The following is a 25672-nucleotide window of genomic DNA, read 5'->3' as shown; positions in this document are numbered from 1 at the left end:
ACCCTGATTCATTCCCTGTGCTCCATCCATCCTGTACACTGAATTAAGTTCTGTGAATAGTATTTGGTCCTGTAATCATAACACACATGCAGAAGGGGGGCAAATTAGGATTACGTAGGCAAAAATCACCAAACTAAAAAAAGTGCAAAAAAATAGAAAAAAAGATGAAATGCAGTGAAAATATTTGTATAGTATTTTATTTAATTTTTTATTTGTTTTTGTTTTCTTTGTTGTAAAGGCCTCTCCTTATAGCTCTTGATCCTATAATTCACTACATGCAGAGCTGCACTACTGTGCTGCAGGATCAGGAACTTAATCTGTAGCCCATTTGTTATTTCGCAATCACCAGTTAGCTTGGTGCTGTATAAAAAGAATAGCATGGTGCCAGGGCCAAGAAGCTCACAATTAAAATAAAACAGGGCAAGCCAGACACATACAAAACAGTGGGCAGCATCCAGTCTTGAGTGGAGAAGATTTATTTAAATTATTTTTTTAAAGCGGGGATGGGAGAAGATTCAATTTTTGTTGAAAGGCTTGACTGAATCACGAAATCAACAGTGGAAGAGAGGTCAAAGAAGGCAGAATGCTCTGAAACCTAATAGAGACATCCAAGGTAGCAGGATTGGAGACTGCAAGAAGTGTGTATGAGTGGTCGTAGGGTAGAAGGAAATGGAGCAATATCAGCTGAGATAAAGAGTTGAATGTTAAGAGTTAGTCAAGAAGTCAAATGCAGAGACTAATGAGAAGAAGTGAGAGGTGGAAGAGTTAGCTGGAAGTTACCCCCGATAAGGAATTAAGATGAGAGGAAGAAGGAAAGCCATGGGGTAAAGAAAGGAGAAAGATGGAGATCTGAGAGCAGAAATAGACTGTATAGACTGTGAAGGGATTTCAGTTAAGATTATAATGTAGTCTAACAACCACTAGTACTATTCAAAGGATTTTTGGCAAATTATAGATTTAGAAAGTTTAAGCAATGACAATATTTTGTGAGGGCAGGTGTCTTATGCTATAAAGAATCAATATATTTTGAACCTGAAAGTCAATATTCGTGTAGTAAAAGAGACTGAATGTGTGTAAGTGAAAAAAAAATCACTATTACCTATCACTTCAGTAAGGTAGAAACACAATATAAGTTACATGGAGACAAAGAACTTTCCTCAAGAACCTGCTATCAAAGTATCTTCAGAATTGGAGCTCTATTATCCACAAACCAGGATCACATGATCCAATTTCATTAAGAAGTGTGCCTCATCAGGAACCAGAAAGGATTCCCATTGATCCCTGCAAAAGCAGACATGCTAATGTTGACACTTCAAATGAAGTGTCAATGTAAAAGCCTTTGATACCCTAACCTATATGATAATCAGATTCCAGGGTGCTACAAAAGTACCTTGTGGTTACTTAATATCCATTAGGGTGGATCATCTCTGGTAAAAACAACAGGAGTACTTGTGGCACCTTAGAGACTAACAAATTTATTAGAGCATAAGCTTTCGTGGGCTACAGCCCACTTCATCGGATGCATAGAACGGAACATATAGTAAGAAGATCTATATATACATACAGATCCGATGAAGTGGGCTGTAGCCCACGAAAGCTTATGCTCTAATAAATTTGTTAGTCTCTAAGGTGCCACAAGTACTCCTGTTCTTTTTGCGGATACAGACTAACACAGCTGCTACTCTGAAACCTGTCATCTCTGGTAATGAGTACAGCCTGAAATAAATACCATTGATGATCTGAGAAAAGAAGCACCTGATCTCATGTGCATCACCTAGACCTTGACTAGATGATTCAGGGGGCCTCTCTTGGTGCAGCTCTCATCAGCTGGCTATGCAGTGCTGCATGAGCCTAGGGAAAATGAAAAGCCATGCTCTTTGAATCCAATCTCAATTTTAATGCTGATGTCCATAAATTATCCTGGTGCCATACACACATTCACAAGAGATGTCCAGAGCACAAACCTGGGCTTGATCCCCAAGTAGGGATACAGACAAAACAAACTGAAGAAAAGGGGCTGGGGAGGGGAGAATGTCCATTGGGAAGAAAAGGAGTGCTTCTGCACCAAGTGACAGTCACAGACAATATCTACTCGAGAGAGAGATCAAAACTGGTCAAGGGAGGAAAAGATAATAAATATTAATAAAAATATATGTAACAACCCAGACAACTACAGAATGCAGAGTAGCTAGCTAGCAACATTAAACATCTAACTATCCCATCTTCTTTCTCCAAATGGACGGAGTCAGTCAAACCTTGATTATTCAAATCCTAGTTATCCAAAGGTCAGGTAAGTTTGATTTTGGTACACAGACTTCAATAGATTAAGTCGTTGAAGTTGAACTCATGCAGCAGACTCTAAAATCTGCTGCCCACTTCCTGATTATACAATTTTCTTACTTCAAGACTTAGTGGGGCTTCAATTATTAAGACTTCTGCACAAATCTTTATGTGATTCCACTAAATCTTGTAAATTTTGATGTTTGAAATATACTCCCAAAGACTGTTGGACATAAAGTCAGATTTGGGCTGAGATGATCAGTAGGGTTGCCTACGAGGAGGGGAACTGATCACCACGTGTCCTAAACTGCTGAGCTGGCTCATCCATATATTCAAACCTTCCATTTATCCAAAAGCATACCCACCACAGAAATACTATAGAACATAAGAGCATAAATCAATTTAACAAAATACATGAACCTGGAGGATGTCTCTCTTTTGGATTTCTTCCCTCCACATACACACCTCCATTTCTGACTCATTCCTCTCCTTATCTCCTTTCCACATCTTCACTACAGTATATTTTTCTTTCCTGAAAATTCCTCTTTCCCATTATTACCTAATGGTGTCCCAAAGAGACATGAGGACACCAGAGGGAGGAGAGAAATCTCTCTCCCCTCCCCCACCTCAATTAATGGAGTCCTCATGGTAGGTCTAGGCTGAAGTGGGTGGGTGAGCTGGTGAGGTGACCTACAGTTGCCTGCTTCTCCATTGCTTCGCCATCTGTGCTGCTGCTGCAAGGCACAAGGGAGTCAGCAGATGGAACCCTGCGAATGAAAAAGGAGAGCAAGGGATCGGAGGGCAGCCTGAACTACAAAGAGGGTTTTATCACTCTCTATAGTCATATGCAGGGCAAGCCAGCTAGTTCCAGGGAGGAAATGTTACATTCTTTTCAGGTAACTGTTAGTAATAAAACATAGTCCAAATAAAGCACTAAACTGAAACCACAGCCAATGACATATTTTAACTTTCTGTACTGGTAGATCTACAGACAACCTGCATATAGAGTACACTTAAAGATGGGTAACAGCAACTATTATGCAGAAACATCCAGTTGCTAAACACTTGGTGTTACCCATAAGCAGTGGAGAAACACTCTTATTAGTACCAATGTAATTAGCTGGCTTAGCGCATGCATGCAACAGCCTTCTATTGCATAAAAATGTATCTCACATATGTCCAAATGAGCCTGCTATCCAGGCTAAAATAAGGATGACAGTAGAATTTCCCTTCCTAGGCTGAAAACCAAGGTGAGTTCACCCTCCTGTCCCTGGCCTGGGAAAGCAGTGCTCTCCCAACAATTCCCCTCACCCAGTGGCTAGTCTGTAAGAGCTAACAGGCATGAGCTCAGTTGAACAGAACCACATATATTTATTACTGAAAGACTGTATAGAAGGAGTTCCATCCTGCTACTGGTATTACTGGTACAGTTTGGTTTTCTCCCTTAGGCCGGAAGAGCACACACTCAACCGTGAACTCCCTCTCAGAACTGTTTCCTGATACAAGGTACCTTCCACATAGGAGGAGCCACTCCTTTTATAGGTTGTCTGTAGATGTTGGCAACAAACACCACTCACCACAGTAAGTCAGTTACAACAGTAGAACCCATTTATACTGTATAGATGCTACTTTTGGCTCACTTAGAGTATGTTTGTACTTCAAGCTGGTTTGTACTGTAAATTCCAGTTCAAGGAGACACACCCACAATAGCTTTAACTGAGCTAGTGTGCTGAAAATGAAACGTAGCTCTGGTGGCATGAGGGGCTAGCTGTCCTGAGAACATAAACATACTAGGTACATACTCAGGCTGCTAGCCCCTCCCACCATGGCTACACTTTTGTGCACTACCTTGATCAGAGCAAGCACAGATATGTTTCCTTGATCTGGAATTTACACCTCTAGCTCAAAGCATAAGGCACCCTTAGGCTACTCAGGCCAAAATTTTGATACTCGGGTGCTTAAGTAACTTCATACTTTTAGAAGTTAAGTGACTTTATTTTCAGAGGGGCTGAACACTTACATTTCCCACTGATTTTACTGGAACTTTGAAGTGCTCAGTCCCCCCCCACAAATCAGATCTCTTAGATGACTAAATATTCAGCTGGATGCTTAATACTGTGAGAGCAGGGGTGGAGGGGGGAGGCAGGAAGGGTGATAATACATTTGCTTAAATGTTTTAGCTTGTATTGAAGAAATTAAGGCCATCCTCAGGGAGTTAAGCTTTTTCTGACAGTTTGCTTGAGACACAATATTAGCATTTGATTTTTACTCTTGAATATGCAGCGAGATGTACTCTAAGTGTCTGACATCTGTAAACTCAAAATTAGTTTGCACTGGCACACTTTCCATAACTATTGGCTTCTGGTGAGCTACTAAACACTGCTGCCAACGGAAAATTCTGCATTAGAACCAAACAAGAAGCTTCACAAATATCACATTCATTCTATTTTCAACATTTGGGTGCCCATGATTAACAAATATTCACTTCTGCTGAGGTAAATTTAAGATCTGCCTATCTAGGAGGTACATATTGATGAAGGCCTCAAGAAACAACAATCACAATATTCACCAAACAAGTAGATACATGTTTTGTTACCTACTTGAATTGTTAGAGCCCTTCAAAGAGCCTGGGTAGCCTTGCAGCTGAATGAATGAATTCACAGCCACCCCACCCCTTCCCCCCCTTATCTAGTACAATCTGCCATTCTAAAAGAGGGATGAGGTCAGAGATGCAGGAAAATACTATTAACCATTCACCTCCTGAGAGTTGAATAATACTTTTCATGGAACTCAGTAATTCATTCTGGAGGCAGTCATTTATATGTGCACAATGACCGGCTGATGATAATCTACACTCCCTTTTTCTCTCCTCTTTGTAAGTGAAGAGCATCTTAGTGACTAATACATATCACCAGGCAAAACACACCATGCTTTTTTCCATTTCTGTTTGCAATTTTAATAAACAGCAATATTACAAAGCTCATCTAGAGACTCCTAATGTGTTGCAAAAGTATAACATTAATTCTACTTCCTTCTGACAGAGAATACCAGGAGAGCAGGTTCAAAGGAGAGCAGCTTCATTTGCCAGTGACTGAGGAGGGGAGCAGCGTTTCTAGTGTAGAGCTTCCAAACGTTGCCAAAGCTGCCTCACATACTTTAGTGCTGGCAATGAGTATTTGTAAATATGTGGCCTTATTTTCAAAAGAGTAGTTTCTTGTTATGAAAGAAAATGTGAATATGCGGCATGAAGGTACAGTGAGTATTTCTTTACTGTTGTCACATGATGGGAAATACAGTCACTTTCTTCTAACCCTGAATAAGAACTTTATTAGAATAAGTAAAAACATTGTATCTATAGGCATTCTGTCTCTGTGTACTGTACAGCCTCTGTCTTTAACCTTCCCTCTCATCTGATTTCCTGCTATGCATTTAAAGGAACAGTACATAAATCCTCAGCCCTTGCACAGAGTTAAGATGCTTTTTCAGATGGGATATGAGTGCATTTTCAGACAATATTGTACCTGAAGTATCATTCTAGATGACAGTGTTGTCTCTCAACAACATCAAGGGCTAGTCTTAAAATATTCATACTGGCTAATGCACAGAATACCCACTTTGTCTCTCTGCTATAAAATATGATAAAGGAAAGTTGAGGCAAGAAGTCCATAGTTCAAACTGCATTCTGATTGTCTTGGCCAATTATTTATTTCTCTCTCTCTTTCTGCTCACAGCAGTCACCAAACCAAAAGATCAGCTGATTGAATGGTACTCAACATTTCCAAAAGCCAGGCTGCCCAACAGAATTCATTTTGGTTTGGGGCCAACCACCTATTTGGGTACTGATTGCTACCATAAGGGACAGAATTCCCCTTTGACTAAGGATGAACCATAAAAGAATACAGGATCAGCACAAAAGGGCAAGAGACAATGACAGCATAAGCAAAGTAGAGCAGTATAGTTATTAAGTGGCACCACAGGATTATCTCAGATATAAGGGCATAATCTGGAGAATCATGGCGAAAACCATATTCTTCATCTGACCCTCCTTTTCTATCTGACTGTTAAAGGGCAGTTTGTTCCCCTATACAGAGATGGATAGTACAGCTAGTATGGGAAAAGAGGGAAATTAATTCAAAACAGTTTATATTAAGAATGGGTCATTGACATGACCATACTGGATGGGACTTGATTTCAGACTGATCCAGCGCTACTGTAATTTGTGAATGAATAAAAGAAAGTCCACTACAGAAAGGTTTAAGGATACAGATTTTTCAGAATGTATCTGAATCTTAGACACATCTACTTAATATATACTAGAACCTATTTTTCCTGCATTTTCTTCCCATGTTTGATTTTCCCTTCTTTACTCCCCTTTCATACTGAGCACAGAGTGACCAAAATCTGGGGGACAGGAGAATGGTGAATACTGATTTTTAAATTTTCCATTCAATTTGCATGGAATCAATATTTCTACTTGATTTAATTATAGCCATGAGGGAAAATGTTTTTTAAAAGTTTAAATTTCAGTGTTGGCAGAGATACCCCCAAATTTTGGAGGGGAAAAAGTAGAAATGATCATTTTGTTGTTTAAACTGAATCATCTGGCTTGGAAAAAATACTATTGCCCAAAAACCAAGCAGGAGTGCTATTTGAGCGAGTAAAAAAATGTCAGGTTTTCTGCCCATTAGACAGCAACAACAGAGAATGGTAGAGGTGGACGTAGTGACATCAGGCACAGCAGCAGTGAACTCACAGTTGAAGGAATTGTGGCTGGATGTATTGTGTAGCAGTGGAGCAAAAAGGATGGAACTACCTCAGGGGCAGGAGATAAAGAAGGGTCTGAAGAGAGTAGTAGAACTGCGTGGCCCTCCAAGGAGAGACAAGATCACTCACTTAATGTTTTGGAGTCAAGAAAACAATGCTGCTGAGCCCCAGTTTGAGCGTGTTGTGCAATAGTGTTAAGATCAGTAACCTGTGGTGAATGGGAAGGGGAGAAATTGGGTCAGGATTTTCAGCTATGTTCAAGAAATTTAAAGTTATCTTTACCTGTCCACAAACTTATCCTAAGTAGTAGCACATTTGAAGGGGTAAACATTTTTGAGTCTCTAGAAGCAAAACTGGAGGGGGGTGGAAAATCAGATCCGTTTGCGTGAAGCGGATATTAAACGTAGGGATGCCAGATTCACAAGGCTACTGTAAACCTTTGAACATAGTTTCAATGCTTTCACACCACACAATGGCCTGATAAAGAACTGACCCCTTATAAAATAGGTACCAAGTAAGGAGAAAAGGTAGACTGCCCTAGGTCAGTGGTTACCCCTAAAATTATACTTAAAGAATATGAATAATTTAGTTGTTAATCTGTTAGGAAGAGGCTGTCAATGTCTAAATATTGATTGAGTAAACTGTCAACTTTGGCATATATTGAAACCAACTGTAGAAGAACAGTGAGATTTCTTTTTTAACTTAATTTTGCGGAGCATTTTTGGTCAAGCTAGTGTATGGTTGACTTCACAAGATCTATCTGTGTATACAGCAACACTAGTAAATTAAAGTCATTCTCAGCGAAACTTCAAAAGAAATTACAGAATCTCATCTACAGCAAACCTTTCTAAAAGCTAAAGTATTCTATTATGAGAAAGAAGAAAACATTCTTCGTTATGTAACTGGCTCTTTTTATTGGCATTAGTCAACTCTGGCAGAGCAAAACAAAGCCTTAGACTTCCAAGTCCTAAGAAGTAGTCTGCTCAATTCACTTAAAAAATATTTCTGCCGTTCAATTCATTTTTGCAGCTGTGCCATGCAATTATATTACATGACTCAGGAAGGGATAACTGTATCCTTTGGCAGCTCAAGAGCTAATTAAAAAGTTGTTCGTTAATGGAGTGGATGTTTGCCACTGGAAATTACTTTTCCTTGACATGCAAGTACACAGATGTAAATCAAATACCAGTTACTAGTACATTATAGTGATCTTGAGCCTATGAGCATTACATGTTTTCCTTAAAAAAATAAGTAAATAAAATAACTTAGGAAGTGTTGGAAACTATTAGAAAAACTTCACATTTCATCCAGTTCTGGAAATCATCTCTTTCCAAGGCAGCACTTTAAAGGTTAAATGTGCTTAAGTGTTGTCCTGAATAGGGATGCTTTCCTGATCTGAGACCATAGTGACTAATATATCACGTGGAATAGGACTTACATTGCATGAAACAGTGATGTGGAAAAGATATGTAACTTTATTTTATATCTCCAAAAATGAACCTACATTCTTTTTTAAATATTTCATTTTCAACATGTAGATGCCAAGGAAGTGAAGTAACAGATAAAATTGCTTTTGTTTTTCATATTTTCCTTATAATAGCAACCTTGTTAAATATCTGTGCAACTTCCATACATTAGGCAAAGACTTCTAAATTTACGTTGGACTCCTGCCCTATACTTTTCTCCATCAAAGGAGAACAATTCGTTTCACTCCATCAAATTTCTTATCAGGATAAGGAAGGGGGAAAGTGGTTCAGTGGAATGGGGACAGTTAAAGTCATTTTGCAGAAAATCCCAACATGCTCTATTAAGTTTTGTGGTTAAAAGTTAGCTAAAGTTAGGGCCTTATTGCACTGACTTAACAGCAGCTGCTAATAAGTTTTTCCTCATCTAATTTTATTTCATTATTCAAAACAGATCTAGTAGTTAAAGGAAAATTATATATGATTCACTATGAAATCTGTGTGTGGTGTTTATTGTGAAACGACATTAATTTCTTTAGAAATAGCACATATTTGCAGATACAGTGAAAAAATTACACTTGATCAGATTAGAAAATTAATATGGATATGTTGGCATTTGCCTAAGCAGTGTGCAGCAATGGATGAGGTTCTTGACAGTGTACAGAAACAGCAAATTTTCATTTTTAGGACTGTGAATTAATAGGGATTATAAAGGGCCAAAATGTATGCGAGATTCTCGAGTACAGGTCAGAATAAATGATGAGTAATTCTAGTAACCGTATTACAAAGAACAGCATACCCTATTGAAAGGTAATATCCAGATTAATTTAGATTAGTTAATGTTTTTAAAGCTCTTGCAACAGAAGCAGACTAACACTACTGTTGCTGTGGAGCAAATGCACTTAAAAATTATAACTGCCACATGCTGCAAAATTCCAGAATTTAAATGAATTGGCTTTAGTCACTGAATTTAGATTCATATTCTTAACTGAAAGCGTAGAACCATGTTTTTCAATAACATGCAGGTAGTTGGGTTGGGGGATGAATTTGCTTGTAACAAGAAGGGAGAAGCAAGAGGTCTTAGGGAAGGCATCAGAGAAGGGAAACGGCAGAGAAAGCAAGGCTGACAGTTGAATAAGTAGAGATTGAAGACACAAAAGAAAGAGGGGGAGGGGACACGTCTGGTAGCCCCATAACATGCTGCAAAAGGGATTGGGGTGGAAAAGGTCTCTCTGACTCTACCAGCCATAAAAGCACAAACATTATGCACATAGATCTTGCTTTTCAGTAGTCCAGTGCAGGCAGGTCCGAATTCCCACACACATTCAGCTCATTCTGCTTAAACATTCCATGCTCAGCTGCATTTGCACAGCTAACAGCAACTTCAGTGGGAGTTACAAGAGCTGAGGACAGAGTTTGGTCCTCAGATGGCAGAGTTATGATTTTTAAATGGCTTAGTTCTTATGAAAACATTATTGTAAGGGTACATTTACACAGGGCTGGGAGTATGCTTCCCAGCTTCGGTAGAAAGACACATGCTATCTCGCCTCAACCTAGTGCACGAAAAATACCAGTGTAACCGAGGTAGCAGTTTGGGCTAGCCACCCGACTACATATACATGGCATCTGGGTGGGTATGTACTCATGCAGCTAGCCTGTACTGCTACCCATGCTATCCCTGGCTATGCTATTATTTTCAGTGCACTAGCTCAAGCAGTCTAGCCAAAACTGGGAAGCCTGCCTCCAGTTGTAATGAAGAGGTACCCTAAGTGATTAAGGAATAAGGAAAGGAACATAGTAAGATCTTGACAATATATGAGTGGTAGAAATATGATGAGAGGTTTTTTCCCCTTAGGTTATTTAATAATTGAACTTTAAAAATATATTTTTCCATAGTCTGGGTACGATTTCCTTTTGCAAGACTGCTATGGGATACAATAGTTTCAATGGATTCAATTCTAAATTGGACAATCCTTAACCCAGTGATGAAAACATGTCTTTTGCTAAATCCTCTAATGGATATTGGGAACAAACTTGTGAATCAGATTCAAAGTGCTCTCCATTTCTTGCCAACATCCTCAGCTAAAAATGTAAAAAGAGCTGCTCCTATCTTTCTCTGTATGCTGTATATGTTAACTTGAAGGCTGAGAAGAATTTTTCTGGCATACATGACAGAGAGATGCTTCTCAACCTAGAAAAAGACATCAGAAAACGCTAAGCCTGGGCTCTCCCAAAATCTAGATGGAGGTGGAATTGGTTAAATGTTATCCAGTTGCCTTAAAATAAAAGGTTCTGGACAAAACTTTCAATTCTTTTGAGGAGGAAATGAGAAATATGGATTCCTTATATTATTATAGTCAGCTTCTTTGCTAATCCACAGAGGGCAGAAAAACCCTGAAGATGGATTAAGACTGTTTTATAAGTAATACAAGTAGATTTTTTTTTTTTACAGCTTGAAAGATAGAGGAAAAATACAGAAATGGAACTTAGCCTATTGAACCAAACTCAAGGACATTATTAGGAGGCTGAGCACTAGAAAAGGAACAGACAGAACAATTCAGGAAATTAAGTGCATGTTATCATATTACTTGGGAAATCTGGATAGATGGAAAGAATTTTTGTGCTTGCACATTAAGCAGTACCCCAAGTTAGTGGCAGTGAGAAAGGAACAATTTGTTCTTGGGAAGGTATGTGATGATACTGATCTTGTTCATAATATGTAAAACGATAGCTTTGCAGAGGGTCAGTTTTCAAGACTGTCCATAAGCCTTTAATTCAGAAATGAAGTGATTGATGGGCCAGTCCACTAAGTGGATATACAACTGGTTAAGCAACCACCACCAAAGAGTAACTATTAACTGAATGATGTTGGATTGGAGGAAGGTCTCAACTGGGATTCCACCGGGATCTGTTCTGAGTCTGGTGTTGTTTAACATCTTTATTAATGACGTGGATGTAGGTATAGAAAGCATACTGATCCAATGTACAAATGACACTAAGCTTGGGGGGGGGTTGCCAATACTTTTAAGGACACTCCTGAACCCCAATCCACTCAGCCCCAGCCCTGACCCAGAGCCTGCACCCCCTCCTGCACCCCAACCCCTGCCTCAACCCACAGCACCCTCCCACACTCTGAATCCCTTGGCCCCAGCCTGGAGCCTCCTCCTGCACCCCAAACCCCTTATGCCCAGCCCCACCCCAGAGCCCTGACTCCCTCTGACACCCCCATCCATTGCCTCAACCTGCAGCCCCCCTCCCACATTCCAAATCCCTTGGCCAAGCCCCTCTCCTGCACCCCAACCCTCTCATCCCCAGCCCCACCCCAGAGCCCACATCCCAGTTAGAGCCCTCACCCCCTCCCACACCCCAACCCAGCCCAGCGAAAGTAAGTCAGGTAGGGAAGAGCGAGCCACCAAGGGAGGGGGGACATGTAGTTAGCAGGGAGCATGGCCTCAGGAAAGGGATGGGGCTAGGGTGTTCAGTTTTGTGCAACTAGAAAGTTGGCAATGCTACATGGAAGGAGTGTGTGGTGGTAGAAACAGGGTGCTAAAATATGGCTAATAATAAAATACTTAACACTCACATAGCATTGTTCAGTCTTTATGAATGACTGCGTTACCAGGAGGAACATGTTCCCGAGAGCAAAACTTGCTAGTACATAATGTTTCATGTTCCAGATGACCAGAAACAGGAATATATACTTGAATGCATCTATCTTAGAGAGTTATCAAGCAGAGACAGACCACTGATAAGCCAATGAATTAGTTCTTAAAAGCGACACTCAGGATATGAGTTGTAGAGTCTTGAGGCAGGGGTTTGAAGGAAGGTTAAATTAAAATCATATGCAGTTTTAAAAAAAGTGATATTCACATTTGAACAGTAAGTTTTAAGTTTCATGATTTCCAGCAGCATGAAGGCAGTAGGTATTTTGTTTATCTTCAGAGTCGTGCATAATCCTTCAGTTTTTCCTCTCTCTCTCTCCCCCTTTTGTTTCTCCTTGTTTGGTCTTCTTAAAATTAAAAACCAAGGAATGTAAAAGCAAAAAAAAAAAAAGACTACAATAAATGCAAAATCAAAAATCTTATTGTTGCAAATACAAATATACAAGAGACAAAAAAATGAAAAAAGTTAACATTGAAACATCAGTATTGCCAACCATCAGAGATCAAAAATCATGAGTCAGACCCCCAAAAGTCATTGTTAAAAAAAATTCAAATCATGTTTTTAACTCCTCTCTACACCTCCAAAGTCTGTGTGATAATTTCAGTTTGAAAAACCTTTAATGCACACACCTGTGACTCTTCAGAGGGAAACTTCACTTACTCTTTCCTCACCTCTAAGGCAGGTGTACTACCATCCATTTCCTATTACTGTTTTGACACAGCAGCAACACTTCTGTCTCTAGCTATCCCAGGGCTTCTTCTGTGCTCTGGTCCCAGCAGCACCACTTTCCAACTCCCCTTGTCCCTGCCTCCATCTGCACCAAGACCCTCTCTGCGCTATATGCCATATATGAAGGCAAGGTTCAGTGGCAGAGCAGGTCTGTGACTTCAGCTCTGAGGCTCTCACACAGAGTTCTGCCCACATGTCCAGCCATGAGAAATCACAGAATCAGAGGAGCTTCTCACCACACTATGAAAGCTCCTCCTGCAGGCTCCAAACCCCAGTGTCTCACAATCAGTTCACAGCAATTGAGTAATACTGCCTTCCTCTGGCTGCTGAGAGGGAACTCTCCTGCCCCACCACTACCCCCAGGCATGGGGGACCTGCCATTCTATCCTCTGCATCCCCTCAGTCTCCCTCCCACCCCCAACATCTCCTTGAATCCCATGTCACAAGACTGTGACATGGGTGGTCTTACTTAGGGGTTAGAGCAGGAATCAGTCCAGATGATCAAAGCAGGAGTTAGGCCTAGTGCTTAGGACAAGAGTCTGTAGCCAGGAATCAGAGGTCAATCAAAGCCAAGGATCAGAACTAGTTTACCTGGATTGAGGCTAGGCAGGGGCAAGGTTGGGTGCAAGGTAGGATCAGGGCTGGTTCCAAGGCAGGAGCAGGACATGAACAAATCTGGAACAAGGCAGGAGCAAGGCTGGGAACAAGCAGGCACAGGAGCTATTACAACTGTGGGCAAATGCTTTGAGTAGCGAGTGCCTTGCTGCTGGGTGTAGGAGCTGGCTGCGGGGATCAGCAGACCTATCAGGCAGTTTAGTTAAATCAAGCTCAGTTAGGGCCATCTATGCTCATTAGACTCCTCGGGGTTAAGCTAGCAAGTAGCCGGCTAGCTTTGGGCCCTTACACCTGACATCCTGCTCCATCTCATTTTCCTCATTCACCTTTCACAGTGTCTCTGCTGCTTCTCACAGTCCATGTCCTGTCTAGCCCTATGAACCACAGAGTGGCATCCATTTTGCCTGTGGGTATTGCTGCAATCTCCTTGAAACAGTGGGAGATGGAGCCATTTTAATTAACGTCAGCTTCATTTCCACATGCAGATACATTGTAGGGATATGGTGGTCATCTTGCTGGCTTCAATCCCACTAACAGTAATAGGAGATGGTGACCGTTTGAATAAGAAAATTTATGTGTTAGCAGCCTTTCATCATGTTTTCATGAGATAGGTTAAAAACCCCAAAATCCCTAGCTCAAAAATGGAAACAATATTTTCGTCAGTTATTGAACATGAATAATCAAGCTGGCCCAGCTGTCCGTGAGACCATCAATTGTGAAGGAGAACACATATTGGAAGCAGAAATTTAAGTTGCAGTCAGGTCCCTGAAAAACAGCAGGGCATCTCGTCCATATGGTATATTGCCTGAAGTGTTAGAACATAGTGGAATAGACATGGTCAAATTATCCTTTGCAATTTAACCTCATCTGGACTCAGGGTGAAGTCCCTGAAGTTTGGCAATGCTCAATTATTCTTCCACTGATTAAAAAAGAGTGACCAGACAAATTGCAATAACTTTAGAGGAATTGGTCTCATAAGCATTCCTAGCAAGGTACTCTGCAGAGTGGCTTTAGGCCAAATAATGAAGAGCAGAAGAAATCCTCTGAGTCACAAGTTGGGTTAGACTGGGACGGTCCACCGTAGATCAGATTTTTTTTTCCTGAAATCTTAGGCACAGAGTTCAATGTACCCCTGTTTTGCACATTCATTGACTTTATCATAATATTCAACTCCATTAACAGAGGTTTTGTGGAAAGTACTCAAGCAGTACGGTTTTAGCAATAAGCAGATTCAAATAGTGCAGTCTGTATAGCATTGCTTGCATGCAGTAAAAGTGAACGGTGGTTGGAAGTAAAAATAGTGAGGTATACTCACCAAAATCCTTTTTGCTTTATACTTAGAAAAACATGTTGGCTAACTCTCTCCATAACTTGTCCCAATATCATACATCAATGTTATCAATCTTGACTTTGCAGATGATATAATAATGCCCGCAGAGGAATACAATGAAGAAGCATATACCAAACCATATACAACAGCCAGAGAACGGGGATTAAGAATGAATGAGCAAAAAACCAAATCAAAAGGTAAAAATCAAAAAATTCAAGCAGCAAACTAAACTAATCATTAATGGTGTTGACTGCTTCTGCTATTTGGGTTTCACCATAACACGACACCCATGATAAAGGTGATATTGTCAAGCTGATAGCCACTGCCAGCAGAACATTTGCATGCCTGAATAAAAGCATTTGGAACCTCAAATCAGTGTCCATGATTGTTAAAACCAGAGTATATACAATACCTATTGTAACCCTGTTACTTCATGGTTGTGAAACATGCATATTGACAAAGCATCTAGAGCAAGAGTTGCAAACATGAAATGAGGTGTCTGTACCACAAGTGTTACAAGGCTAGATAAACTAAGAAATGACATTCATAGAAGAGTGAAAGTGCAGTGCATGACTAGTCATCAAAAGATGTCAGGTGCAATGGTTTGTTGCTAGAATGACCCCAAACCAATTGCCTACAATTATTCTCTATGAACGAGTGCATGGTGAGAGGTCCCAGATGCCCAAAGAGAGTGTTATAACACAGTAAATAAAGCCATTCAGGCAATGCCTCTCCCCTCCCCCCAAAATAAGCTCAAATCAGATGTGAATGGAATCTGCTTATAACTTAAGCCCTAACCAACCTTGGTGTTGGAAAAAGATGAAGAAAATCACTTGAGTCACGATAAAAAATCATGAGAGCTGACAAAACTAATGTTAACTTGCTCACAAAGCATGTAAGTCATATTTCTGATGGATAGCTCATTAAATGTAACTTGTTCAATTTTTGAAGGGCTAAGAGCACTCATTTAGACTGTCTCCCTTCACATCAGGACCATCCTTACCCAGACGCAAAGTACACAGCTGCATAGAGCACCAGGAAATTTGGGGCACCAAATTTCCTGCTTGCTGCTGCAGCCCCTGCTCCACCTCTTCCCCATGGCCCCCACCCCAGCCCGGCCCCCACTCCAACCCTTCCCCTGAGGACTGCCAGTTCCCAGCTGTGCCACCGGTGAGTGTTGAGGGGTGGTTCCGCCCCCCCCGCCCAAAGCCTGGGGAGCATAGTGGAGCAGGCTGGGGCCAGGTCATAGAATATCAGGGTTGGAAGGGACCCCAGAAGGTCATCTAGTCCAACCCCCTGCTCGAAGCAGGACCAATTCCCAGTTAAATCATCCCAGCCAGGGCTTTGTCAAGCCTGACCTTAAAAACCTCTAAGGAAGGAGATTCTACCACCTCCCTAGGTAACGCATTCCAGTGTTTCACCACCCTCTTAGTGAAAAAGTTTTTCCTAATATCCAATCTAAACCTCCCCCATTGCAACTTGAGACCATTACTCCTCGTTCTGTCATCTGCTACCATTGAGAACAGTCTAGAGCCATCCTCTTTGGAACCCCCTTTCAGGTAGTTGAAAGCAGCTATCAAATCCCCCCTCATTCTTCTCTTCTGCAGACTAAACAATCCCAGCTCCCTCAGCCTCTCTTCATAAGTCATGTGCTCTAGACCCCTAATCATTTTTGTTGCCCTTCGCTGGACTCTCTCCAATTTATCCACATCCTTCTTGTAGTGTGGGGCCCAAAACTGGACACAGTACTCCAGATGAGGCCTCACCAGTGTCGAATAGAGGGGAACGATCACGTCCCTCGATCTGCTCGCTATGCCCCTACTTATACATCCCAAAATGCCATTGGCCTTCTTGGCAACAAGGGCACACTGTTGACTCATATCCAGCTTCTCGTCCACTGTCACACATGGTCCTTTTCTGCAGAACTGCTGCCTAGCCATTCGGTCCCTAGTCTGTAGCGGTGCATTGGATTCTTCCATCCTAAGTGCAGGACCCTGCACTTATCCTTATTGAACCTCATCAGATTTCTTTTGGCCCAATCCTCCAATTTGTCTAGGTCCTTCTGTATCCTATCCCTCCCCTCCAGCGTATCTACCACTCCTCCCAGTTTAGTATCATCCGCAAATTTGCTGAGAGTGCAATCCACACCATCCTCCAGATCATTTATGAAGATATTGAACAAAACCAGCCCCAGGGTCGGGTCCACCTTGCACTCACAGTGCGGCGGGAAGTAGAGCGACCCAGCCCCAGCCCCAGCCCCAGCCTGCTCCGCTCTTCCGGCTCCTGCTGGGGGGGGCAGTTTCCACCCTGCCCCGCAAGCCTGCTTCTGCTCCCCACACGGAGGCCTGGAGCCAGCCCCACCCCCACAGAAGCCTGGGGCCATACACAGACACACCACCATAGGTGTCGGGAGCTGCATAGGGCACCAAAATGACTCGGGATGGCCCTGCTTCACATGGTCACAAACCTCAACTCCCAAAACATCTCCCCATCCCGATCTCACCCACCTCTTAACAGTGGCAAGTTCCCAGTATCCCTGGAAACCAGCTATATTCTATATAGAGTTACTATTCAATCTGGTCAAAAATTTTCCATTGAAACTTTTTTGTTGGAAAATTGCATTTTCAGTTAAATGAAAATTTTCATAGAAAATATGATTCATTAAAAAAAAGTGTACTTTTGTCTGAAAAACAAACCCCCCAAAACTGATGGGTTCCCCCTCCCCCCAGAATATGGATATTTGGGGAAGGGGGATTGTAAAAACAACATTCCCCCCCCCTTTGCTGTCTTCACATTTTCAATTTTTTGATGAAAAATTACATCTTCCCTAGCAGGAGTGTAACAGGGTGAGACTCACCCCTGCGGCACCTCTTGCTGGTCTCTCAGGGAATTAGCTCTTCCAGCCTCTGGAGCACCCTCTGCAGGCCCATGTCCTGCTGCCGCTAGCCCCCATATGCCTCCCAGACCCCAGTGCCCCTTTCCCTGGGGTGCTGCCCCCTAGCAGTGCCCCACAGTCTCTGGATCTCCCCTCCCCAACATTCCCACCTCACCTCAGTCTTTGGCTACTGCCCAACCACCATCTAGCCCCCATTCACTGGGGTAGACTGCAGTGTATAAGCCAATCATCACAGGCAAGGGGGGTTTGGACCTGCTGCCTCCACTTACCCATGGCTATCCCCTGCAATCCCAATACCTATCTTAGGCTATCTGCCAGGCCTGCAGCCTTGGGCTTTTCCAGTCTGGAGCCTCCCAGCTCCTCTGGCCTTCCCCAGCCCTGCTTCACCTTAGGTACCCACATATACTCCACAGCAGCCAGGCCCTTCTCCCCCTAAAAGCAGAGAGAGACTCTATCTGCTCCTGTCCCACTGTCCTCTTATAAGGGCCAGCTGAGCCCTGATGGGGGCGTGGCCACAGCTGAGCCTGCTTCCCCCAATCAGCTTGGGAACTGCTTGTTCCCAGCCACAGCCCTCTCCTGGGCTGTTTTAAGCCCTTTAAAGCTGGAGTGGGTGGCCACCCCGCTACAAGGGGATAATAAATTTTCTCACCAGTGTTAGTTACTATACTCATCACAAGCAACACAGTCAAGTTTAAACTGTAGTTATAACTTCCAGCTTTATGTCTGATGGGTTGGGTTTTTGTTTTAATTTATAACCATAAATTTGCATTAACATACATTTGAGCATTTAGTTTAAAAATGTATGGTGTCTACAATTGAATAATATAGTTTGTGTACTACAGTTGCATAATTTTCAATAAAATGTTTTCAGTGTGTAACCCCCAAGGAGATTACATAGATTCCTGGGACTCTGTCTGCTGGCAGCTCAGGGAGAGGCACACTGTCCCTGGTAGGGAGGGGGAGCCAAGGCAGACCCAGAGTCTGCCTGGCAATCAATAGGGAGTGAGATGCCCCTCCCAGGGAGAAGCCATTTTGTAGCGAGTCTGGAGCTAGTGAGGGAAAGGGCAGGATTGGCTGTGTAGGCAGCTGGTGAGTCCCAGGCTTGCATGCAGGGTTCCCCCTGAGAACAGGCCTCTAGGGACCTGACAGCAGATCCCTCAGTTGGGTTTTTCCTTCCCCACTGATTTTTCCCAATTTGTAGCATTAGCTGGGAAACTTCCCAGCCAGGCTGAGTTTGCCCTCCAGCTCCCTAGATGAGACCAGTCACCACGTGGTCAGCTCTGCTCTGTCCGCTAGTCCAGGGAAGCTGCCGGCTGAGTGTGTGACTGGACGCTGGGCTAGGAGGCTACAGTTTGGATGTTAGTGGAGTTGTATAACCTACACCTTTAGCCCTGCACCCCTTTGTGGTGAGGGGAAATCCTGGGACTGATGCAGCCTGATTCCTGCCTGAGGAGGATCCCTGCCAGCAGAGAGCAGCCCCCCTGCAGTGACCGAGGAGTCCAGAGTCATCTTCGAACCTGAGGATCATTCATGGAGTTTGTGAGTGCACCATCTTTTAGTTAGTGAGGGAATTTGTTTTGGGGACCCCCTACTCCCTGAACTGTGACCTCAAGCCAGGGAGTAAGAGTTTGGGGATTTTATAACCTACTGCATATTACATCTGTGGAGGGATTTACCAACTTCTCCCACCTTTGGGCTGTACTGAACCCAGTTAGCCACGCTGCTAAACCACTGCAGAGAAGAATTTTGTGCTTATAGATCAAGGGCCCCAGCAAAGTACGCGTACCAACAGGACACTCATTTTACATTTGCGACATCAAGTCATGGGTATTTGCAGTGTGGTCACCAGTGACCCTAAAAATAGCGTTTTACCCTGTTATGTTGTATTTGTCTCCTGTTTAATATAATTAATGTGTTTGTGTTATTTCTTGGAAGTCTCCAACTATCTGGTAAGTAAGTGGGGATTACTCTGTAATTAGAATTTTCCACCCAAGCTGCCCTGGTGACCCTACCAGGAAGGAGCGAGGGGGGCACCGCCAAATAATTTCATAGGAAAAAAAGAAAGAAGATACACCCCATTTTAGGTCACAAAAAGCAGCTGATATTTAACAGATAGTGATGGTTATATAGTAAAAATTGTCCTGGATCCAGAAGGGTGAATAATATACACATAAGAAATTAGGAAACCTCACAGTCTCCCCCAAACAAAGATTGGAATCCATATTATCATTATAAAATATGCTACCATTTCAGAAAGATATGAAAAATATGTTTAAAAGCAAAAACTTTTAAACTTATTTTAATAATATCCCTCTGAATATAACAGCCTCCTCATCTTGTGTTTATGAACCACTTGCCATTTAGGCTACATTTTAAAATAGATTTAGTTCTTTTTTTCATAGATATCTGTGATGCTGGCAGACCAGATGCCTGCTCACACCATGGCCTCAATGAACACTGAGAAACGCATAGCTGGAAACCAGACTGGCTCACCTGTGTGTTAGTATTGTTAAAATAGGCATTGGATTTACAAAAATGTGTTTAGACTTTGAAATGCTTGTGAGTTGCTGCATGCATTAATCTCACTTATAATATCTGTATTCCATGTTATAAGGTAATATTTAAGTGTTTGCTCTAAATTGTAACCAAGTCAGGAGAGCAGCATTAGCAAGTGTGAAATGCTAGCTTACCACAGGAGGTGTCATCTCCTCTCCAACAGAAGAAGGCCCACAGACATCAGACAAGCCAGCATGGAACATCAGTAGACAAAAGACTTTGTTGATTGCTCCCCCCCTACCCCCACGAAGAGGGGACACACACAAACACTCGAGCTCTGGGGGAAGGGAATAAAAATCCCTGTCAGGAAGAAATCGTTATCCCTATGTTGGGGACACTGGGCATGGCCACTAGGTAACTCGAGGGGATGGAAGACCACGAGTGTCGATGAAGCCCCCTCGCACTAGGCCCAAGTGACCTTGGCCCCCCCGCCTGGAGGCACTCGCAGCAGTTATGCTGAGGATCTGCAACAATATGTTGCAAAGTCAGACTGTCTGAAACTAAACAAGGCCAGACAGGGCAGATATGGCAAAACAATGCTGAACAAAGCAGCTTTATATATGGTTTAACAGATGGTACAAAGAAAAAGGGAACTAGCTGGTACCTGGATTGGCTGGCTATATGGATACTTAGGGCAGCTTGCTATTGGATATGTATGCTGAAGAAAGGATGTATAAAAGTTTGTGTAACTTCCTGCTCTGTGTACAGGATTTGAGGTGAATATCTCCCTGTACCATATTGAAGCTTCAAGTAAACTTTTCTGCTTCTCCACCCCATTGTGATTATTGGGAGACGCATACCGGGCAACGAACCTTGCTGTTGCTTGCCTCGGGCACTTTGTGCCGGCAACACCTATGCTACTTGGACTTCACGGAGAGTGCAAGTCTTCTAAGCATAAATGAGGGATCCCTGGCTGTCAAGCTTGGGTTAGTCCTAAAGGACATATAGAGCTTGCACATTAGAGCAGCTTCTGTTACTTGTTGACACCTATGACTGTAACTCATTTGTGCATGATTTCTTCTTTAACCTTGTAAAAAACTAATTTCTTTTTCCTAGTTAATAATATTTGGTTAATTTATTATAGGATTGGCTGCAAGCATTGTCTTTGATGTGAGATCTGAGGAACAACTGACCTGGGGTAAGTGACTGGTCCTTTGAGACTAAGAGTAACCTGAATAATTATTGTGATTTTTGGTGTAGGGGATCATCTGTCACACCAGCAAGCTTGCCTGGGTGGCAAGATAGACCAGAGTACCCAAGGGGACTGTCTATGACTCCACGTTAAGTTGTTATAGTGCTTGAGGAGGTTCATACTTGATTGACGAAACGTAAGTATGGAACACATGCAACCAGTTTGTGCCCTGCTTTTTAACAGTGTGCCCTGAGTTTGGCACTGATGGTTGTGAGCCACTCCAGACAGCTTGACAGTATCCACCACTTTTGTACTATGTAATAAATTTGTTTGTTAAATTACTATATGTTAATATGCAAGGTATAGAAATAAGTTTAGAGATCAGCTTTGGCATACATTTAATTTATGGTAATTTTGTACAGACTGGTGAACACACTTAGTCCTGAATACAGATGGGTCCTTGTGGTATGGTGCTAAGAGGCTGGGCAGCTTAACTGTTAGGACACCTTACTTCCAGTCCTTGCTTTTCTGGCAGAGGTGCCTGGTTCCTCACCTCAGACTGGGAACCGTCGGGCCTCCACTCATATCTGGGCCTCAGCCCTTAATGGAGTGCGATAGGAGTGGCCAGGGCCCTCCCTGTCCACGGGTCCCAGTCCAGGGCCCTGTATGTAGCAACATTAGCAAGATCCTCCTGGCAGAGAGTCCAAGTCAACTGCCCAGGCTGTTTCCTACCTTTGTCCCTTCAGTTTGGGGCCTGGCCCCTATAGTCCAAAACAGTCTGTATTGGCTCACCTGGAGTGGTACTCCCTTGTGGACCTTTAGCAGCATCCTGTCATGGCCTTATTCCCCCTGGGTGGGGTGGATGTAAAGTTGGAGCGGGCCTAGCCCCACAGTGTCCTTACAGTCTAATACCACACTTCACTGTCTGCATTGGCTGCAGGTATAGCGGGGCAGGGCTAGCTGGGCCTATAAGCTCTCTCTAACCTTTTCCTGCTGCTGTGAGGTTTCTCTAGTCCTTCACAGCCCCCTTCCAGAAATGAATGTTATCTAACGTGAGAAACAAGGCTGGGTTCCCTCACTTGATGCCATTTTACACCAGTGTAATTCCACTGACTTAAGAAGACTTCTTGGTTTACAGTGACACACATGAGAGGAGATTCAGGCCCACATGCTCTAACAGCCAGATGGTGCACCCCTTACTCATTGTGGTGGACAGTTACACACACAAGTAGCTCCATTGACTGTAAGGGGTCTGCTCACTCTTGCAGTGTAAGTACTGCTTACCAGTGAGAGTAAGGGGTTCACAATCTGGCCGTAAGTGAGAAGGAAATAATTATCAAAACATGAACACTTATTTATGAATTCTGCAGTCCCCCTTTACCCTAATACCATCAGTAATTTGTTAATTCATCCTACTTAAATGCTGTGTCAGCTACATTAGACCATCTCTACCTCATTATATAGCTTTTGGGAATTAATAAAAATGGAGGAATAAGAGCTGCATTTATAAAAGCAGAACCTTTAATCGTTTCCACACTTTAACTTTGCCACTGACACTCTCTGTCCTGTTAAAATTCCAACAGGAAGGAAAAAGGTATTTCTAGAACATCATGAGGTTTGCTAACAACTTTCTCTGGATGGTAGGAGAAGCTGCAGAATAGCAGTGTTATAAGCAACATTAACACTATCTCCTGGTTGGAAATCTGCCAGGTTAGGAAGCCATGGAGAATGGCTGTTCCCCATTTCTTACTCAGAACCTGTGAAGCCATGTTTGCAAGAGGCTTCTGTGGATTCATGGGGTGAAACACATCCCTGAGCTAACACTTGCCTTTCTCTCTATCTCATCACAGTTTCCACACCATTCTGCTACCTTCTATCCCAGGGATCAGCAGCCTTTGGCCCGCGGCCCACGAGGGTAAGCTCCCTGGCAGGCCAGGCCGGTTTGTGTACCTGCCGCATCCGCAGGTTTGGCCAATCACGGCTCCCACTGGCTGCGGTTCGCCACTCCAGGCCAATGGGGGCTGCAGGAAGCGCTGAGTGATGTGCTGGCTGCCGCTTCCCGCAGCCCGCGTTGGCCTGGAGGGGCAAACCACAGCCAGTGGGAGTTGTGATCGGCCGAACCTGCAGACGCAGCAGGTAAACAAACCAGCCCGGCCCGCCAGGGGGCTTACCCTGGTGGGCCGTGTGCCAAAGGTTGCTGATCCCTGTTCTATCTTCAAAAGTAATGGGGAATATCCAGTCTTTTATTATAATAGCCAGTATAAAGTGACAACATTCAATATGATCTCAGAGCTTGTATGCAAAGAAGTGTGGAGACTTACTAGAAAACCTACCTCCAGATTGTACATACAGGTTAATACCTCCGATATGGTATTCTGTTGTATCAAGTTACAACAAAAATGATCCTACATAATAGATGCAGAAACAAAATCTAACTACAAAACAGGGAAGAATTCTGAAGAATCCCAGAAAGCCAAATGATTATGAGTCCTAGCTTGGAAAAAGACAAACTACTATAAAAAAAAAACCCGAGTAGTAAATTAATATTTAGGGTAGCATTAATTTACTATTGGCAAAACTACACACAGTTGGGATTTATTACTGTTTATTGCTGTTGACTCCGCTAAGCCAATGCAGCTCTGGGGATGTGAGCTGGATTCTATTGCAGCTCGCACATCACCAAGAGAATCGTCAACTAAGTTCTAGTTTTTGTTTTGCAGATTTTTGTTGTTGACGATGGTGGTAGAAGTACATGCGACAGGAGGGGCCTACCTGGCCTTTCAGATTCTAGGATGAACTTACAGATGTTGACAGTCAGGAAAATTATATCTTCACTTGTAAACTGAGCACATTAGATATGGAAATCACTGACAGACTATTAAAAACAGAAATGCAGAATGCCTTTTTCCACCAACTTACTTTTCATAATAGAACACACTGATGTATAAAGTTTTTGTTCCATAAGTATTTGAAGTAACGTAGAAGATGTTAAAGTTTTGTTCTCCTGAATACCAGAAAATATCAGGGTCATTGTGCACTTACAGAGCCAAAACTATCCATTAAATTTTGTTCACAGTGACTTTTTGTTTTGAATCAGCTAAAGTTCTAAACCTCTAAATCATGGACAGATATAAGATAAACTACTACAGATCACTTAGGGTTGGTCTCCACTACTGGGGAGATCAACACTGCTGCAATCGATGAAGCAGGATCAATTTAGCGGGTCTAGTGAAGACCCACTAAATCGATAGAGTGCTCTCCAGTCAACCCCAGTACTCCAGCTCTCCGAGAAGAGTAAGGGAAGTCGACCAAAGAGCATCTCCCATCAACTTGGTGCAGTGAAGACATCGGGATAAGTCAGTCTAGGCTACGTCAACTCCAGCTATGTTATTCACGTAGCTGGAGTAGCATAATTTTGGTCGACTTACCTCCGTAGTGAAGACAAGCCCTTAGAGTCACACTAGGAGATACGACTGTGATACAGGTATAATGCTTCCATGCTGTTACTCATGCAAGTATCCAGGCAAGCTTTATACCATATTGTAATATCAAGCACTACAAACTGCAAACGAAAGCACTTTCCTTTGTAACACGTCCATAAAGAGGGAGGAAAGGTTAAAATTGGTATAAAAAGCACCAAAGTTTTTATCATATATATTAAGATGTAGATATTATCCTTAGGTACAGCCCAGAGTAAGCAGCAATATGGTATATTACACCTCCCCTCACGGAACTGTGACCTCCCCTGCTCCCCTCTTGTTCTGGGGAGAAATAATTTATTGCAGCCTTTGAAAGGATGCTGCTTACTTCCCCTGCCATGTATCCAGACAGTTCTCCCCCAGTCTCTGCCTCTTCACCACCACCTTGTTCTCTATGGGGGGCACCCAGAGAACACACCCTGCACAAAACCCAGACCCATACTGTGGGTAACCCTAATTCAGTCATATGGTGGGGATGAGCAGCATAACGGCTAGTCACAATCCAACCCTAGATTGGAAAAAAAAGAAGCTTCTCACAACTTAGACAATGAAACCATCTGTTTGGATTGTCAGAAACTGTATTATAGTATTAGGTATAGTGTAATGTATGTGCTTTTAAATAACATTCACTACTTAGATGTATTATTTAATTGTTTACATCTTGTTTAATGTAGTACATATTAAATTAAGCCCTTTTAAAATAAAATATTTACATTCAATTTACAAATATTTGCAAAACATACTAATGTTACATATCAATTCATC

General features: G+C 42.5%; 1 protein-coding gene and 1 long non-coding RNA gene across 2 annotated transcripts in view; one reads left to right on the top strand and one right to left on the bottom strand.

Annotated features, from left to right (window-relative positions):
- The window catches only part of FMN1 (formin 1), a 391310-nt gene that overhangs the window by 320230 nt on the left and 45408 nt on the right, over positions 1-25672 (bottom strand). The gene's annotated exons all lie outside the window — the stretch shown is intronic.
- Positions 19041-24734, top strand: LOC141989289 (uncharacterized). Its single transcript, XR_012639954.1, has 3 exons — positions 19041-19279; positions 21381-21434; positions 24149-24734. It is a non-coding gene; the product is annotated as an uncharacterized LOC141989289 (long non-coding RNA).

The sequence above is a fragment of the Natator depressus genome, chromosome 6 (genome assembly GCF_965152275.1).
Source record: "Natator depressus isolate rNatDep1 chromosome 6, rNatDep2.hap1, whole genome shotgun sequence".
Lineage (NCBI taxonomy): Eukaryota > Metazoa > Chordata > Testudines > Cheloniidae > Natator > Natator depressus.
Note: the sequence above shows the minus strand (reverse complement) of the source record. Positions and strands in the feature narration are given on the sequence as shown.